Here is a 21,197-nt window from a genome sequence, read left to right as displayed (position 1 = left end):
AGGCCCAATAAGGATATGAATGTCGTTTTTAACCCGTTTGTTATTGTTTTGTTTATTTTAGCTTGATTATTTACATAATTGATATCTAAAGCCCACTTTTTGTAAAAATGACATTCTTGGCCCAATAAGCCAAAAATTTACAATTAAGGCCCAATTTTGTAAGAATAACACTTTAATCTCCAATTTTGTTAAAAACTTGTGTTGATGACTACTTTGTGATAAAAATAGCATTTTAAACCCATTTTTGTCAAAAATATCATTTTTGGCTTGGTTTTGTGAAAATACATATTTTTCTGGTTTTTGGCTTTTCCGAACTAGTTTTTAGAAAATTTGTAGAAAATTCATCGTAAGTCGAAATCTGGATCCGTAAATTTTGGAAGTTTTTAAATTTTGTCTACTTTGTTCACAATGTTTCTCATAATTTTTGATGGCTTCAAACTAGTGTGAAATTTCTCATCTTCACAGGTTGGTCCGAAATTATTTCAAATATGATAGGCAGTTTTGTAAAATTCGCCAAAAATTGTAGAAAAATCGTATGAAAACGTGCGAGTAGTCATTTTAAAGCTATAAACCTGAACTTTATCCATGTAAAACAGTTTTGAAAAAGACTTCCATTTGGATGGTCAAAATAGTCCGAGATTGGACCAAAAGTTTTCTGTCAAGGGCTGTTTTGTGGGTTTAGTTTATAGATCTTTGAACACAACACTTATTTTTGCTATATCAAGTATACAAATCCCAGATCTACATGTTCACACGTAATACTTGTGATAAAAAATACTTTTCTCAAGATTCATATGAAGATCCTAGTGATAAACTTCAAGTTTCTTAACATATTTTTAGATTAGTGAAGAAATCAACACATAATCACCAAATAATTCATGGAAAACACACATAGACATGCATATACACATAGATCTACACAAAGCAACTTGTATTCTCCCCCAAAAATCATATAAAAACAGAAAACAAGGGGTATGAACTCACTTGGCTTTGAAGTTACGGTTTTGATGAAGAATAAGGTGAAGATCTCGGCTTTAGCAAGCCTCTTGAAGAAGTTTTCGAACTTGGATGGTTCTAAGAATCATGATCCATGAAAATATGATGTAAGAGGAGTGATTTAGGTTTAAAGATGTAGTATAAAACTTGGTTTGTAAGATCTTACCACAATGGATGAGTCCTTGATAAATTTTTGCTTGAAACACCCCACCAAAGTCATAAAATTTTGAAGAGAGAAGAGTAGTTCTTGAGAAGGTTTATGAGAGTGTTTGAAAGAAGGAATGAAAGTGGTGGGGCGGTGGTCTCGGCCAAGAGGATAAGGAAGGAGAGGAAAGATTGATTTGTGGGTTATTGCATGATGGTCATGAGTTTCTAGCCTAGGTTACCATTAAACAATAATTAGGTGTCATGCCTACAATTTAACTTGATTTCTCCCCTTTTTTTTCTTTTTGTTTAGTAAATGGGCCGAAATGGGCTTAAAAGATATGAAGATGAATTGGTTTTGGACTCATTCTTGGCTTGTTCGGACTTTTATGGAGCCCAAAAATTATTTTTCGGCCCATTGGGCTCTTAAGGAGGCTCACGGCCCAAAATGGTAAAAGAAATGGATCTTATGGCCCAACAAGGCCTATTAGAGATAGAAATGAATTATTTTAGGCCCAAATGGCCCAAAATGTTATAGATGGATGAATTGATAATTTATTGGTCCCTTAGGCCCAATAAGAGAATTCTAGTCCATAATGAACTTGAGTCGGGATTTCTAGGGTTTCCAACCCTTATTTGAGCATATGAGATATATTTGAATGAGAATGGAGTATAGTATTCACTTAGAGTATAGGCTCTTACAAAGGATGATGTTTATATGAGAATAGAATTTCCTAGCAAAATGCCAGTTGTGACATCATCCCCCCGTTAGAGGGAATTTCATCCCGAAATTCTTTCGAAAGGTAGGTTCATGAATGAGAGAGTAGGTACTTCATCTGATCTTCGCGTTTCCCATGTGAATTTCGGTCCACGCTTAGCGTTCCATCGAACCTTCACAATCAAAATGTGGCTTTGTTTTGTATGCTCTACTTCCCTATCCAATACCTCGACTGGTTCTTTGACGAACATGAGATTCTCGTTTATTCCGATTTCTTGTAAAGGAATGATAGAGTCTCATCTGATATGCATCTTTTCAGATTCAAGACATGGAACACAGGGTGTACGTAGCTGAGCTCTACAGGCAGCTGCCGCCTATAAGTCTTTGGACCAATCCGAGCAAGAATCTCGAACAATTCGATGTATCGTGGGTTTAGTTTTCTCGTTTCCTAAAGCGAATCATTCCTTTCTGAGGAAAAACTTTCATTAGCACCCGACCTTCGACTTGGAATTCCAAAGGTTTTCATCATTTGTCAGCATAACTCTTCTGTCTGTCTCATGATGCTTGAATTCGAGTTTGGATTTTGGATTATCTTCTTTGTTGCTTTGCGAATGGTTTCTGGATGAGAACAAAAGGTTGATTGAGGAACCGGAGGCAATCGTTGACCGAAAGACTAAGAAATTGCGACGTAAGATGGTTGAGTTAGTGCTCGTCCAATGGAAACACACGAATGGGCCGAATCTCACCTGGGAGACGGAGAGTGACATGATGAGTCGCTATCCGTATTTGTTTGTTGGTGTGTGATTCCGGGGACGGAATCATTCTAAGGTGGAGAGAATTGTAACGCCCGTGTTTCTGGGCTTGCCACTTTTAGCAATGTAATAGTCTAGGTTAACCTTTGTAACCCCAATTTGAAATAATAAAAATGTATTATTTGTGTAAACAGTCATGGACTGAAGGTGTTCCAAGATCGGATTTGGATACCTAAGACAGGAGGAGTCAGAGATCTTCTGATGGAAGAAGCTCACAAAACCATGTACTCGATTCATCCCGGTAGCACTAAAATGTATAGGGACCTAAAACCCTACTACTGGTGGCCGACGATGAAGGTTGATGTTGCAAAGTATGTGGCTGAGTGTGTGACTTGTGCGAGAGTAAAGACACAACATCAGAAACCGTACGGGAGTTTAGAACCATTGCCTGTGCCTATGGGTAACTGGGAAGACATTGCTATGGATTTTGTCACTAAACTGCCCCGAACAAAGAATGGTCACGACATGATTTGGGTGGTTGTTGATCGATTCACTAAGAGTGCACATTTCATAGCAGCCAAGGAGAAATGGTCTATGGAGAAGCTTGCAAATTCTTACGTGAAGGAAATTGTGAGGCTTCACGGTGTTCCGTTAACGATTGTGTCGGATCGTGATAGCCGTTTCACCTCGAGGTTTTGGAAAAGTCTACAAGAGGAAATGGGTACCAAGTTATGTTTAAGTACAGCTTACCATCCGCAGACTGATGGTCAGAGTGAAAGAACAACACAAACACTTGAAGATATGCTGAGAGCATGTACCCTGGAATTCCTAGGTAACTGGGATGAACATTTACCTTTGGTAGAATTTTCCTACAATAATAGTTTCCACTCGAGCATAAAGATGGCACCTTATCAAGCTTTGTACGGACATAAGTGTCGTACGCCGTCTTGTTGGCTTGAGGCTAGAGAAAAGCAATTTATGGGTCCCGAGATGGTCCATCAAACCGCTGAAAAGTTGAAAATAATTAGAGAAAGAATGTTAGCAGCTCAAGATCGTCAAAAGAGCTATGCTGACAAGAAGCGAAGGCCAATGACCTTCGAAGTTGTAGATTCAGTTTTGCTTAAAGTCTCGCCGTGGAAGGGACTTATAAGATTTGGTAAAAGGGGAAAGTTGAGTCCAAGGTTTATTGGACCGTTTAAAGTTCTTCAGAGGATTGGGAACCAAGCTTACAAGCTTGAAATACCAGAGGAACTGAATGGAATTCACAACACTTTTCATGTGTGTTATTTGAGGAAGTTCACGGGAGAAGTTCACGATATAATTCCAATTTCTGAATTGAGAATTGATGAAAACAAGAGGTTATTTGAAGAACCAGAGGCAATTGTTGACCGAAAAACTAAGAAGCTTCGACGCAAGATGGTCGAATTAGTGCTTGTTCGTTGGAAACATTCGAATGGGCCAAATCTCACCTGGGAAACGGAGAGTGACATGTTGAGTCGCTATCCACATTTGTTTGTTGATGAGTGATTCCGGGGACGGAATCATCCTAAGGGGGAGAGAATTGTAAAGCCCGCGTTTCCAGGCTAGGCATTTTCGTTGATGTAATAGTCTAGGTTAACCTTTGTAACCCGTTTTGAAATAATAGAAGTATATTATTTGAGTATTATGTGTTTTGTGCTTAACTGCTTAATTATGTGATTTGATTAATTAAGAATAAAATGAGCGTCAAAATTTAAGTGTAAAATAAACTTGATATCTTTGGATAATGTTATAGTAGTTGAAACGAGGTTTCCGAATATATAAAGAACACCCAAATCTGACTTCGTATGAGGAAGTTATGATTTTCTGAAGTTTCGACTTAGCGGTATGCAGCCCGAAATACTCGCTTTGAGATTGAGCGGTTTTTAGTCGAATCAATCTAAACGAGAACATAATATCTCGTTGTTGGTATCGAAGTGATGAAAAGTTAGGCGAGAACGGACGTCAAACGAAGAAGTTATGAATTTATAACGAAGTTTTTCTGTCCCGGCCTACTAAAAATAATTAATAAAAATAAAGTCAAAATTAGCCGACGTAGTCTAAACGAAAGCTGTAGAGCGTAGTCTCACCTACGTGTGGATATAAAGAACGTCAAAAACGGAGTTCGTATGAAGAAGATATGAATTTCCGAAGTTTATTAAATAATTAATATTTAAAATTAATTATAAAATCCGGTATTATCCGAAGGGGAGTCATCGGACTCATCCGAAGTACGCCCAGCGTACTGCTGTACGCCCAACGTATCCCTCGCACTCGAGTTCTTCGGATGACGCATGCCATGACGATTCGGACGCGTACGCCCCCGCGTACTGCTGTACGCCCAACGTACTCTGAGGCTCCAGCCTCCTATAAATAGGATGCGAGGGCAGCCGACTCATTTGCTCTTTTTCTCTCTTCTCTCTCCCGTTTTGCATCGTTTTGCGTGCCAGAAGTACCCTGAAGCCCCGGTATCATTCCCGAGCCCCGAAGTAAGTCCCGAGGTCCTGAAGATCCCGAGAAGTAAGATTCCCGAGCCGAAGCTCTGCCCGCGAGAAGTTCGATTTTTGTGGAGATCTTCCAGATCTACCGAAGAATACTACTTCTATAACCGTAGTGTTGTCCGATCATCTTCTGATCAAGTGAGTGTGTGTTTACTTTCTTCTAACGCATAATTATGAAGTATTTTATACGAAATACGTGTTATGTGTATAATTTTGTGGTTATGTGTGTAAATGTGTATTCACTTTCTTTTATCTCATAGATATGATTCATTCTCTATGAAATACGTGTTATGTGTGTGTGCCTCATCTGTTACGTGGAATATGTATTGATTAAAGCATGCTATACAGGTTTTTAAACTATGTATAATATATTTTTATCTACTAATATGTTGGATAGAACATGGGTAGATAGTTGGTGTGTAATAAACAGATGAGAGGCCTCGTTGTTGTTTTGATTTAGTCATCTAGCGGAGTTTAGATAACGACCACAGACTTTTCTAGACAGTCCTGTGGAACGCTAGCAGGTTCGCCACCTGTAGGTGTTAATAAACTTGGGTGTTTATTCGCTGTACTCCATCCCCCTCATGGTTGCCTTATTTGACTTATATTGCTGAGGAACCCCCGAAGCATGTGTTGTCGCCCCGATGAAATATTCTTAGACTAGGTCCCTTGTGTTAGTTATTTTAGGGACATAAAGTGAGAATAACGGGAATGGGTAATTGGGTTATTGTTGGTTGATGGAAATTAATTTAATTATTTATTGTGGGTTGAAAACCCTATATGCTCACCAGGCTCCTAAGCCTGATCCACTCAGTTTTATTTGTATTATAGGAAGTGGCGCAAGGGCATAAGATGGACGAACTATCAAGTTGTTTTGTTTACAAGTCTGTATATGTATATATTTGTTGAATGACTTGTAATGTTATCATTTATGCTTTAATGGTCTGTATCGGAACATGACATCCCGAGTTTTGATTATATAATGAAAATACATTTCTTTTATGGAATGTTTTGGTAAACATCATTTTATCACGCTTTGTTTTTGGGAACAAATTCCGCAACCCTTTCAAATCAAAAGGATTTACTCTGAAATTATTTTAAAAAGCATAAATGAAAATCGGTCTTTTCTGGCCGAAATTTTGGGGATGTCACATTTTTGGAGTTCCCATTCTCTTTCTTCTTCATCTAGTTGCTTAGTGGTGTTTGTGACTCCATTAGAGATGCAACACTTGAGGCACTAAGCTTTCTGAAGCCAATCAAAGGAAGGAATAGATTGTTATTGCTACATAACAATCAAAGGTATTCTCTAAACCCTAATTCAAATTATAATATGTTAGATCTAGGGTTTATAGCTTTGGATATTCAATTGCATGTTCATTAGACAAACTAGATCCAAAAGCTATTAGGGTTTGCATGTACACCATAGGAATGATGTAGTGCTCAAAACTCATTAGTGGTATCAGTGCCTAGGTTGTTTCTTTGATGTATTTGATGCTATAATTGATTATTCATGCTTAAAATTGCAAAATTATGTTTTTTGGGGGCTGGACTCGCCGAGTCCATGGTTGAACTCGCCGAGTCCATAGTGAACTCGACGAGTCAGAGTCGCAGATGGAGCAAATTTCGTGATTTTCTTGCCTTTTGCTGTGGGATAATTACCAAAACGTTTTTTATTGATAAAAATCGGATTTTTATGATATTGGGTGATTATCCTTGCCAAAATAAAAGATAATTTCATATTAATTGAATAATTACTTCCTTATATGATAAAATTTGATTATTTGAATTATTTGGTGAATTATCTTGCATGTAATTAGACTCGGTCAAAATTAAATAATCACCAATTAATTGTTAAATGCTTTATTTGAATTTGTGATCTACAATATTCCTGATAATGTTTTGAAAAGTTTCAAAACTTGCCCTCAAGTTTTGGAATTTAAATTATTGATTAAAATTTAATTTTGAAATATTTAAATTCTAATCCCAAATGTTTTGAAAAGTTTCAACACTTGCCCTCAAGTTTTAGAATTTAAAAGTTGATTAAAAGTTTAATTTCGAAATGTTAAGTTCTAAAACCCTAGTATTTTGAAAAGTTCAAATTACACCCTTATGGTTTTCTTAATTAATTAAAGTGTATAATTAAAGAGAGTTAATAAATCCATAAGGTTTTGGTTTACATTTAATTAAATTAAAAGTATAATTAATTAAATTAGACCACCTAGTATTTTAAAAGTTTAAAATACACCATATACTATGTATATATGACATTAAAAGTCTAATATTATATATGTATAAGTAAACAGTCAATCTTACCGTTAGTAGGCCTCATTCACGAAGCTGGTCTATAATGGTTGTTTAAGGAAATTGCCTATAAAATGACAATTAAATGGGTATCCACCATTACCCACCACACTCTTGACTAGTGGAGGGTCGTTAGCCGAACGGGTAGGATAGGATGAAACCTTCCATTAAAAGTATAATGAAGTAAAAAGTAACTAAATACTTTTACAAATTCCCAAATCATAGTTACTTGTGAAATTGCATGCTAATCCATGGAATTACACTTCGTACCCTTGTCAAATGTTAGTGGAGCGTGTGTGGTTAACCGACACATTAATTTGGGGTTGAAATTGGTGGCGAAGGGTGGCTCGATGTTTTACATAGATCAATGGAGCGTGTGTGGTTAACCGACACATTGATTAGGTGATCGTAACATTGGGTGCACCACGTACATTCGCATGGTTATTCATACCTTATTTGTGATTCGCATGGTTAAACATGTCATTGAAAAGTTCAATGAATCTCAAAAGATCTAGGAGTTTCAATTCATTTAAAACTTAAACTTCATTTTTGTTTTTCTGGTGGAAATTGGTAAATCGTCATTTACCTACCTTCAAATATTCTGCAACTAGATTACGGCATCCCTCTTCTAGGTTGTAGAGTATTGTATTGGATCCTAGCCTTGATGTTTCATTCGGGTGTTACATCAAGGATTCTTATCAACTAACTTGAATTCCCCCGTTTTGTAGATGTCTGAATCTAACAATGGTCTTCCCAAATCCCATGAATCAAGTTTACCAAATGAAGATGATATTCCACGATATGATCGAGGAACCAGAGATCATGCTTCACTTCCTCCACCTCCTCCAATTATTCTCCCTGACATACAAGTTCGAAGGCTTGAAAAGTTCAAGCTTACTCAAGCCATTTTGGCAAGTAAACACGAAGACAGGAAACCTGTGTGTGCATACGTCTTAGAGATGAAGTCACACATTGACATGTTAAGGATGTTGGGTGTCGAGATTTCAAGTGAGTTGGCTATTGACTGGGTTCTTCAGTCACTTCCTGAATCATATAGTGAGTTCGTTATAGAGTACTATATGATGGACCACGACGTGACCCTCATTGATTTGACCTATTTGCTTATAGCTGCTGAATCAACAATAATTTGGCATGCTGATCAAGCAAATTTGTCTGGTGAATCAAACTCCCAAACTTCAATGAACATTGGCAACATTGGAAGTCCAGAAAGGACTAAGTATGAGATTGTCCCATGTGCTTTTCCAAAGGAGTCCATTTGCTTTTATTGCCAAGAGAAGGGGCATTGGAGACGAAGCTGCCTTGTCTACCTGAGAGATCTAAGAGATGGGAGAGTCTAGTGTTATTACTCTTCTTCATGTATGAAATCCTCTATCTAGCTCTTTTAAGTTCCTATTTTTGATTCTTAATACATGATGTAATAAGATTACATTTGATGTTTTTGTAGGATCGAAGAAAAGAGAGGAAGCTTAAGGGAAGAAGTGAGCTGAATTTGATCGTGAAGAAATGGATTTCGATCGCCTTGCTTGAAGATTGGATTCTTGAGCTACTACTTGGAGCTAGAATAGATTGCTAATAAATATGTAATAGCATAGTTTTCAGTTGAATTACATTATAAGGACAAATTTTTCCGCAATAAAATAAAATTTGATTTTATCTTGTTTATTTATCCTTGCAATGGTGTGTATGAAAAATTGATGTTTAATTGTTTCTATTATTAGCAATGATGGATTTGATTCTTAATTATGTTATTTGTGGAAATGTCGAGAATTTTCCAAATAAGGAAAGATTTTCATCGCCCAAGTTTCAAATGAACAGAAACTTGGAATCATACAACATGGTTGCGTGATGAATGAGAAACTTTATATTTGGAGATTAGACTAATTCTTTGATAAAGTGTCAAGTGAAGGACTAGGAGATCGAGTACACTAGGTTGTGCGTCGATCAAGTCCACCACAAGAGTGATAAAGATATTCGTCATGATTTAATAAAGTTTAATAAATATGATTATACTTATAAGATTGAGTGTAATTCTGAGTTGATTGAAAAGGTTTCAATAAATGGCAGAACGAATAAGAAGAATCAAATAGGCAGAAAGATAAAAGTTTCTCCATTCTAAGAAGGGAGAGTACTTTTTATTGTGTTTTATGATAAACCTTAATGATTAAGAACCATGTCTCAGTTGATCCTATAAGTGAGTCTTAGTGCATTTGTATGGCTAAGAAGAGGAATCGAGAATTGTGGAATTGGTTAAATCAAGAAGCCAATCATACTTCGTTCCAATATCAAGTCTTAGACTCATAGTCCAAGATTGTGACATTGAGTGACACGTCTTTAGTAGGTTTATAACACTCAACAAATGTGGAATTGGGAAAAGTTTACTTATTCTTACACATTTGAAATTGATAAGTTGTGCTGTCTTGGATAAGACAAAGACCAACTAGGACCGGTTATGTGAAGTGTTAGTCTTGATAAGATTTCACACTAACTCTTGAATATTTGTTTTGTCAAGGAAAGTTCCTTGATAAGAGAATCATATATGTCAAGATGTCAGTGGGAGTCTCAATTGTCTTGAAAAGTTCAAGAACTAATCAAGAATAAACCGATATTTATTCACTAGCACGCGACTTGAGGTTTGCGACTTATCGTGTTGACGTAATTTTGTTTCTGTGCCATTCCAGTTTAAGTCAATTATGCATATGAGTTCTCTGCGTCCTCAATTGATTGCATAGAGGCAAAGCACCTTGATCAATGGAAAGTACATTGATATGTAGGGTGAGCTGCTTAACAACCTGGAAGCAATGGTGGGTATTATGCTGCCATAAGGTGAGAAATCAAGATTGAACAAGTTCAATCCAGATGAGTTGGATTTGTCACAAACATTGTCATATGATTGTTGCTATGACAAATTTAGATGGATAGTAACACATACACTTTAAAATCTAAGTGTCATAAGGTTTCTCTCATTCATGAAAATGATTGTGAGGAAATGCTTTCACTAAGAGAGATTTTAAGAAGATTGCAATTGTGAAAATTGTATTCTCAAATTCGATTATGATTACGGCATCCCTTTTCATAATTCGAATTGTGAGATTTGGCAATTGGTCTGAGCATTTGGGACTTAGTAACATAAGTTCTGAATTTCTTTAGACACACATGTGAGCTATCTAAGGAAAGGTGTATGAGTTTGAGAAGCTAAGATAAAGGCTTATCGAAGCATCTAATATTAGAAATATGGACTTTGGAGTTCAATAAGTATTGTTTTCTAGAAGTTCAAGTGTTTTCTGAATACATGTCAAAGCTAGTGGGAGCATAAGTGTTATGCTTGTATGGAAATAATCATTGTGTTAGTAGGAGCATGATTATTATTTTAAGTATTGCAAGTTAGCAATATTAATTATAAAAAACAAAGATTCACTTTGCAAAGTTGCAGGGGTTGAAAAGTTGTTTTGCTATAATTAAGGCACAGAATATTATACTTTGTTTCAAAATCTAAAAGCTTAGATCGAGAAACGTTGATAATATTTAGTCAAGGACATATAGCATGTTCTCAAATTCGATTATGATTACGACATCCCTTTTCATAATTCGAATTGTGAGAACATGGCTAACAAAATATTATGGCAGAAGACTAATAAAGCATCGTGTATTTATGTGAGACATTATGCATCGTGTCCCATACGCTTCGGGTATAGGATCGATTGCATATGCTATAATATTTGACCGTTCTAAAAATTTCCAAATGCAGTTTTGACTAAAATAAATAAACAACTATCAAAGGACGATCCAAAGTTCGCTGAGGATTGGTCGCTTGTGAGTAGTTGGATGTATAGTATTGGATGGACCATATCGACATTATTATGAATAGATAAGATTCTATTTAGAATGAGTTGTCATATGGCAAATATGGAAATGTTTCCATATTAGGAGTTGGAAATTAAGAATTTATGTATAGATTAGAAAATTTTATGCAAAAAGGATGTTCAAAGGAATGTACTTTGAGTGAGAGACATCATATCTATACAATTGTTTTGTAACAATTTCTGATAGAGAACCTTGTATTTTCATTGGCCAAGTCTTGGTGAGTTTTGTGCTATGACCTTACGAAAGGATCGTTGCATAAAATGTTAGAATCTAACATATTCTAGTAGTGGCAAGAACTTTGTATTCTTACACTAACGATGAGGATTAGGAATTGTGAAATGAGAATCATTGGAAAAGTTTTTCAATTGATCTATTTCACAAAGCATGGACCATAAGAAACATAGTGTGCATGCCTCGTGCATGGGACAACTATTGTTATAATTCAGGTGTCAAGTTGATTATCTGAAACATTATACAATGAATAATGAGTTATCAATATGGTGACTAAATAAGAGGTGTTTTATTTATACTCAAAAGTTTTGAGGCCATATAGGATTAAGTATTATTATTGTGTTTCACTTTGCATGTTTTGACTTCTAGAATAACTGGGTTATTTGAACCTCCATAGTTGGTCATACGTTGGAAGTAGGTATGAAGGAAGACTATCATGAATCTGTCTGTAGATTGTCTAAAGTGTTTAGACATAGCACAAGTTTGCTGCAGAGTTCATGAGTGCTTTAATAAGATTAAAGTATTGGATTAAACCCACGCTCACTTGAATCACTTCATGGATTTATCACGGGTGATTAGTGAGACGATAACTTTGTATATTCTTGAAACCGAGACGTGTGAGTTGTTATTTGCTGGTCGGTTGCACATTGATGATAAGTTAACGCACCAGTAACTTGGTGTTATAAAACTTATTGTTGTGTGTGATTCGATTAGTAGGTGCAAACAAACATTTGAGTCAAATTTTATCCATTCCTTTTACCCAAAATGGGATAAAAGTGATATTTGTGGGCCTCTCGATGATTTAGTGATGACACCCTAAGCGCTTGGCCAAGCCTGGACTAAGTTGATGTGTTCAATTGTAGTTTGTTGTCAGTTGTCATAAATCAGATGTCTGGAAACAATACATAGACAGAGAGAATGATTTAAATCCATGTCTCGTGTCTATACGATATCTTGAGAATAGATAAATATATAATCCCTTATCTAAAAGACGCGCTATCTAATAGGATCAGAGTTGACAGCGGCTTTTGAAAGCTACGATTGTCGATCAGGTTCTGAAGTTATACAAAATAGTTATTAGACTTATCCAAGTGGGAGACTGTTGGATTAGTGTCTAAGTCCATAACTATTTTGGTATGTACTTGACCCGATTATGAGCATGGTCCTTTTGGGTTGCCTTCACCACATCAATATGTAGGATGAATTAAGGAGAGAAAGGATTAATTATGATTTATTAATATATTATGAGAATAATATATTAAAGGAGAAATCATATTGTTTAATTAATATTATTCAAGAATTATTTAAGAATTAATTTCGAGGCTAAAAGAGATTAATTAAACTTAGGGGACTGGAATTGTAATTATAAGATAATTGCAATCGGGCTATGGATCACCTTGGAATATAGGTTGGACGAAATCTATGGGAAGCCCATATGATTTTCGTCCAAGGAATGTTCCATAAGGGGTTCATGGGCTGCTTAGGGCTTAAGTAGTCAAATTTTGGTTTCCTTGTTAGATAACCCTAATTGCCTACCTATTTAAAGGCCCCTTGAGACCCAGAAACGTGGCTAATCTTTTCAAGAGGTTTTCCGGACGGTTTTTTGGAGTTCCCATTCTCTTTCTTCTTCATCTAGTTGCTTAGTGGTGTTTGTGACTCCATTAGAGGTGCAACACTTGAGACACTAAGCTTTCTGAAGCCAATCAAAGGAAGGAATAGATTGTTATTGCTACATAACAATCAAAGGTATTCTCTAAACCCTAATTCAGACTATAATATGTTAGATCTAGGGTTTATAGCTATGGATATTCAATTGCATGTTCATTAGACAAACTAGATCCAAAAGCTATTAGGGTTTGCATGTACACCATAGGAATGATGTAGTGCTCAAAACCCATCAGATTATTTAGGAGGATTAATCTTAACCAAGTTGTAGCATATGTCACAAGGATTATGTGCATATAAAGAACGCCGAAATCCTAGTTATAAGGAAGAAGTTATGACTCGTCGAACTTTCGTGACGGAACCGACACGATACCGGGAAGCGTAAATAGTGAATTTACGATAGAACGACTTTTAGCCTTAGTGACCTAAACGTAAGTCGTAGAATATGTTAAACCAAGAGCGTCCATAAAAAGAACGCCCAAACCTGACTTCGTATGAGGAAGTTATCATTATTCGAAGTTTCGGCTTAGCAGTGTACAACCCAAAGTTCGAATATTAGATCGAGCGGTTTTTAGCCGACACAACCTAAACGAGAATCGAAGATCTCGTTAATATTAGCGAATCGATAAAAAGATGGACGAAAACGGACGTAATATGAAGAAGTTATGAATTTAAAACGGACGTCGGATTATAGTAATGTTATCAGGTCCTTAGAATAATTATTTGGGCTATTATTATGGGTTATATAAGTATCATATAATATCTTTTTAACCACTCGCGGTACGGGGGTTCCGGTTTGGAGGGCCGCTTGGGTTGTTGGATTCAGAAGTGCTTATATGCCAAAATCATCATGCCCTTCGGTGTTCCATGTCTGGCCTCGTCTGTATATAGTAGGTGAAAAGTATTGTGTTAACGCTTATATAATAGTAATAATAGCTAGACTATTAATTAGTCGCAGTTAACGTTTGACTAAACCCTAGCGATATTGATACTAGGTTTTGTCAAGGAAAATTATTTTGAGAGTAACGAAGCGCTATCCGAGTGCAGAGGCGCCACCTAATAAGGTGAGTGCATAGTTACTTTCATCTTACATAAAGATATGAAGTATTTTATATAAATTACGTGCTATGTGTGCATATTGTCTGGATACTTGTCGTCTATGCTGGGTGAACGATTTTATACATGTTTTAAAGGATTCAAACTGTATATGTATTTTATATCTACAAAATATGTTGGGTAAAACATGCGTAGATGAATGATGAGGGATGAAGGCTGAAATAGAGGAACATTAGTAGTATGGACCTAGTGCCCTATAGGTGAACATTGGCAGCAATGGACCTAGTACCCTATAGATGAGCACCGGTAGTTGCGCCAAAATCTGTAGATGTTTTAGATCTACGATAAACATCCTAGCAGCTGCGCTCTAAGGATAGTATCGGCAGTTGTGCCCAATAGAGACCATTATAACCATGACAGTAGCGTTTAAAGGACAGTACCAACAGAAGCGCCTCATAGAGAATGTCACAATTCTGGCAGCTGCGCCTAAGTGATTTTATTAGCAGTTGTGCTTGACAATTGTGTCATTGGCAATGATGGACTTCGTGCTGTTTCCTTAGGAATGAATGAACGAGGAGTAGCTGATTCTTAGGGTAAATCCTTAAGAAGATAATGGGGATAGGTAATTGGGTTGATTGTTTGATGTTTAAACATAATAATTTTATTATTATGGGTTGAAAACCCGATGTACTCACTAGGTTTTCCAACGTGACCCACTCAGTTTATTTGTATCACAGGTGTCTATATGAAGTTACATTACACTAAGGGATTAAGGAGATATAAATCACTAGTGATAATGAATGTAAGCTCTGTTTATGCTTATGTTTCTGTATTGACGATGACATCCCAAATATTTTAAAATGAATCAAAATACATTTCTTCGGAAATGATTTGATAATGTAATTATCATGTTTTTCTGGGAACAAATTCCACAACGTTTTTATTAAAAGAGATACTCTGATTTTTATAAAGCATAAACAAAATCGGTATTTTCTGGCCGTGAAAATGGGGATGTCACAGCTTATGAGAGAGCAGATGAATCCATATATGTCGACTATTGTCATCAACAATTGTTATGAAATATTTAAAACCATCATGGGTCATGTGTTTATACGGACCCCAAACATCCACAGGAATCAAATCAAAAGATGCCTTAGACATGGATTCACTAACAGGAAATGGCAATTTTCGATGTTTTGCTTTTGAACAAACAACACAAGATTCAACATTCAAATAAGTACATTTTGAAGATACAAGAAATAAATCTATAGATTTTTGCAACAAGAATATGGCCAAGTCTATTATGCCATAACATTGTTTGATTATTAGAAGTAAAAATGAATACAGAAGTTTGACAAGACAATGATGAAGGAAAAACAGAGTAATCATATGCTAATGTAGTCTTGATTTGATGATGATCAAACACATACAAATCATTGATTCTATGACCAAGAAGTCCAAAAGCAATTTTATCCTTCATGGAAGGGTCCTGCAGAAAACAATTTTCATCAGTGAAAATTGCGAAAGTGTGAAGTTGAGAAGTGAGTTTGGGAATAGAAAGAAAGTTCTATTTGAATTCAGGAACATAAAGTACCCCACGAAGGACAATTGAATCATGAATCTAAACATCACCAATATAATTGACATATGTGTTAATTCCATTAGGAAGACCAAGAGAATGACGTCGGATTAGTTTAGAAAGAGACACGAAGAAACTTTAATTAGAAAAAATGTGATCATTAACACCATAATCTATAATCTATGAATTAGTTTTATGAAGAAGACGAGAAGATTTGTAAACATTTGCACAAAAATGTTTAAAGGAAAAAATTGTACCATCTGGATGCAAGGCTCCTTCTGAAATGGCAGAATGCACTTGAGAAAGAGAAGAATCATTATTGATGTTGTTATTATTAAAGAGTTGAAGAAGTTGTTGATATTGCTCAAGTCAAAAATTCATAGTAGGTGTTGTAGAGACACTTTGAACATTCTACATAACATATTGTGATTCATCTTTCTTTCCTTTGGTGAACTTGAAACTAAAAGGGAAGCCAACAAGTTTGTAACATTGAGACTTCGTGTAGCCTGATTTCTTGTAATGTTTGCATGTAAGAGATTTATTTGATGAAGCAAAAGATTAATTATGAGAAACTTTCATGGCAATAGCATCAATGTTCAAAATTGGGACAAAATTAACTTGTTCTTCTTGATAATAATAGCATAAGCAATGGAGAGAGAATGTAGGGGTTTCATCATGAGAATTTGACCTCGAATGATTTTATAACAATCATTGAGTCCCATGAGAAATTGAATTAGTTTCTGATCATCAAGAAACTTGTTAAGAGCAGTTGCAGTAGTACAAGAACAAACAGATAAATCCTGAACAAATCGTAATTCATCCTAGATCTTCATGAGTTTAGTGTAGTAAGTAGAGAAATCATCTGAACCTTGCAAAGTAGAGTAAAGTTGCTACTAAATTTGGTAAATCAATGCACCACTTGATTGTTCACAATGTTGATTCAATTCAGTCCAGATTTGTGATGTAGATTGAAGAAAAAGCACACTATCTGCAATAATCTTATAGAGTGAATTCAATAACTAGCTTATCACCATTCAGTTGACTCGATACCATCTAGGATATTCAGAGGAAGTAATAGCAGGTTGCGCAATCGAACCATCTACGAATCCCAATTCATTCTTGGCAGATAATGCAATGATCATTGCATGTTTCCATGCATTGAATCCAACACCATTGAAGACACTGGTGATAAGAACAAAGCTTGGATTACCAAACGATCCAAGATAATATGGATTTAACAGAGAAATGATAGTTGAATTAGGGTGAATTTACGTCTGAATCAGGCATGAAGAATTAAAGAAGAAGATGAACTGAAAATGAAGAAGGCGATTGAAATTGAATTTGAAATTGCGGAAGGTGAGGATCAAATCAATCCAATACCATGTTGATTTCTATGAAAAAAATGAACACATTAACGAGAGAATTTAAAATCTTCCATTGATTAACCAACTACGGATTTGTACAAAGAACTAATATATATAGCTTACAACTCAAGCTAACTATTTGAAGCCATCAAGAAAAAAAGTAACTAACTATACATTAAATTACAGAAATATCATTGTCAAAAACAAATTCAATTGAGTGAAGTAAATTGACAATAAACATAATTTAATGTATAAAAATAAAATAATCATATGTAATTTTGAAAAATCCAGTGAGTTATGAAAAAGAAAATGTATCAAAAAGACTTATATATAACTTTGTTATTTATTTAGTTTTGAAAAATCCTCGATAATAATATTAGAAAATGTTATATTGCCTTTTGATTTATTTAGATTATATAAAGATATCAAAAATCATATATAATTAATTTTTTGGTTTGTTCACATCTAGATAATTTTTTTTGATACACATCTAGGTAACGAACTTTTTAGAAGTGTTCACATATGACCATTATGAGCGACGGTAACAGATACATTTGGTCATAATGATCATATGTAAACACTTACAACAAGGTCGTTATTTAGATGCGTACAAAAAAAAGTTACCCAAATATGAACAAAACGAAAAGGTAATTAACCTGATAAGTCAATTTGCAGTTTTATTAAGGTAGTCAGATCATAATGTTTGTGATATTAATAAATTCAGTTAAACTTCATTAAAGCAATATTTATGACCATTTATGAGCATTTAAATTGGTTGCAACATGTTTGGAGTCGTATTTGGTAGCATAATTTCAAATATATCCTTCCTAATAAATGAAAATAATTTTACCACATGTCACTTTTTCATTAAGTTGAACACTTGTCATTTTTTGGTATTTTTAAATAAATGTTTTTTCCATGTGTCATTTTCTCATTGTTTATTTTTTTAATTAACACGTCATATTTACATCTTAATTAATAATTGTCATATTTGAAAATAATCATTAAGTTACAATATTACAACTCATATACTATTGAATATGTTTCCTTTTAAATACAAATTTTAAATTTCAAATTTATATAAATTTTTATTTAAACCTTCATATCTAATTTTTTTTTGTTTTATCCAACCCGTATAACATACGGGTTTTACAACTAGTATATATATATATATATATATATATATATATATATATATATATATATATAATTTATAGTATAATAATAACATAAAATTAGTGTTCTCTTGTTCTCATTTTATATATGGAGCAAACTTCATTGAAGGTGGTGTTTTTCTTCATGTTATTGGTATTTATTTCTCATACTTTTAGTCTTTAGTAAATTTAAATTTTTATATTTATTTTATTTTTACAAAAGTAGTGTATTTTAAAAAGATATTTATCTAAATAGTGTGGTTTAAAAATATTTACCGTTTAAGTTAAATTTTATATATCAAATCAAAATTAGATGGTAATTTAAAATAAAAAAAATGAGTTATCATGACAATTAATTTTTCGGTTTGTTCACAAATGGATAACTATTTTTTTTGTATACATATAGGTGATGAAGTTTTTTGAAGTGTTCACATATAACTATTATGATCGGATATAACCTGCTACAACCTAGGGATGAGCTTTAGAATCGGACCGATTCAAAACCGGAACCGATTTTCGTATATTATAAGAACCGGGAACCGGACCGCCGGTTCCGATTCCGGTCCCGGTTTTTCGGTTATTTTTCAAAATAGAACCGGTTTAAAACATTATAGATGATATGTTATCTTCCGGGACTTGTAAATGATTCAGTATTTAACCAAATTATGACTTTTTACATTCTAAATTGAAGTACAAACACTAAATTACATGATGAAAAAAGAATCAAGTAATATTGATTTCATATGAGTGAGTTATGCACATTTTAAAAGCGGGACAAATTTCAAAAAACAAATGCCGAAACAGAAAATACGCAATATTGATATATTGTCTTTTGAGGTTTATAAATAATTCAATTTCTAACCAAAATATGTGTTTTTATAGTCTAAAATGAACTACAAACATCAAATTGCTGGAAAAAAAATTAAGTAATTCCGACGTCATATGAATGAGTTATGATCATTTAAAAAAATATGACAGATTCAAAAAAACAAAAAATGTTGAAATAGAAAAAACGCAACATCGATATTCTTTCTTTCGAGGCATGTGTCTGATTCAGTATCTAACCAAAACATAAGTTTGTACAATAAAAAATGAACTACAAACTCCATGTTGGAGAAAAAATCAAATAATTCTGACTTCATATAAGTGAGTTATGCGTATTTTAAAAAACGAAAACAATGTCAAATCGGTTCCGGTTTTTAAAACTGGGACCGATATTTCATAAAAATGAAGAACCGGTAACCGGACCTTGTTATCAATTCCGGTTCCAGTTCCGGCGGTTCTAATACTCATCCCTAGTCCAACCCATCATTATAATGATAATATTTGACCATTTTCAAAAAATTCGTTAGTAAAAAACAAAAATATTTAATGAAACAAAATAAAAAATTAATCACCTTAAAGTCAATTTCTCGAAAAGCAAAAAGGAAAACCAATGGGTACCGTATAACTGATGATGGTGGGAACTGCGAAGGGGCGACAGCCGACAAGCCATTCCCTTGAAACTTGCCTCTACTTTTGTGTAAATTTCATTTCACTCCCCTGTCAGTACGTAATATTTTCATTTTTCTCCTTGGCTTTTTTATTTATTTATTAAAAATACGTGTATCAAAACTTAAGTTTTATTTTAAATAAAGGGATAATGACTTAGGAGGGTAATTAGGTTTTTAATTTGTCCGTATTAGGTCACTAACTTTTTTTTGTGTATATTAGACCAATATGGTTGTTATTACTATTTAGAAATAGTCATTTTATTGGTTTTAACTGGTAAAAATGATTATTTGTAAACGATAATAACAACCATATTGGTCTAATACGTACAAAAAAAAAACCTTAGTGACCTAATACAAACAAACTGGAAACCTAATTACCCTCTTAAGTCATTTACCCTAAATTTAAAGACATTGAGAATATATGACCATCAACAGTAAACTAGTTCGTTTAGAACTCGCGACATCCCATATAACCTGCTACTCCTCTATATGGCGAAGCTCTTCATCTATGGTCGTCCCTTTGGGGACATCCGATAAAATTGGAACGATACAGAGAAGATTAGCATGGCCTCTGCGCAAGGATGACACACAAATCGAGAAATGGTCCAAATTTTTTTTAAACCCTTCGTCGTCTTCTCTGGAACCCTAATTCCATTTTCAAATGCTAATAGAGTTCAATTGCAATTCTTACGTTTCAGTAGTTCATCTACTGAAGTCATGATCAAACAACATGTAGATTCCATGGTCAAATTGATCTTCTTGTTGATGTCTTCAACCATTTGTGGCAAGTAAGGGTGATATTTCTTTTTTATAAAGTCTCCTTTAAGTTTTTTACTTTTCCTGTCATTAAGTTTCATGCTTTATAAACTTCCGTTTATGTGTTGTATATAGTCTGTATGTGTTTGTTTATGTGTTGATTTTTGATAATTTTGCAACTTCGGTTTCTTAGTTCATGTTGTGGTTTTGTTTTTTATAAAATAATTGATAGTAGGCATCCTCTGCAAGTCCCTGTTGGTTTTATATTTTCATTCATTATCAAATGTAGACATTGATGGGAGGTATCAAAGTGAGATTGTATTTGTACATATGGATGTGTTCATGTAAACATTTAAATGACAAAAAAAGTTATTGATAAAATGTTGCATATTTATGTAATGAATATCATCAATCATATGAGTTTTTGGATCATATGAGTTTTTGGACTTAGAAGTTCTGGAAGGGTTATGAGATAAGTTTAAATGGAAGTAACTATTTTCAATCAAACAAGTCAGTCACATTGATTAGTAAGCATGTTTTCTAAATAATTAGGGTTAATGACTTAGGAGGGTAATTAGGTTTCCGGT

General features: G+C 34.3%; 1 non-coding gene across 1 annotated transcript; it reads left to right on the top strand.

Annotated features, from left to right (window-relative positions):
- Positions 1 to 20,368: 20,368 nt before the first annotated feature.
- On the top strand, positions 20,369 to 20,469 carry LOC145071849 (U6 spliceosomal RNA). Its single transcript, XR_013690814.1, has one exon. It is a non-coding gene; the product is annotated as a U6 spliceosomal RNA (small nuclear RNA).
- Positions 20,470 to 21,197: the final 728 nt, after the last annotated feature.

This window comes from Lactuca serriola, chromosome 8 (assembly GCF_051521515.1).
Source record: "Lactuca serriola cultivar US96UC23 chromosome 8, Lser_US96UC23_V15, whole genome shotgun sequence".
In the NCBI taxonomy this organism is placed as follows: domain Eukaryota; kingdom Viridiplantae; phylum Streptophyta; class Magnoliopsida; order Asterales; family Asteraceae; genus Lactuca; species Lactuca serriola.
The sequence above is the reverse complement of the archived record's forward strand: the minus strand, read 5'-3'. Positions and strand labels throughout refer to the sequence as shown.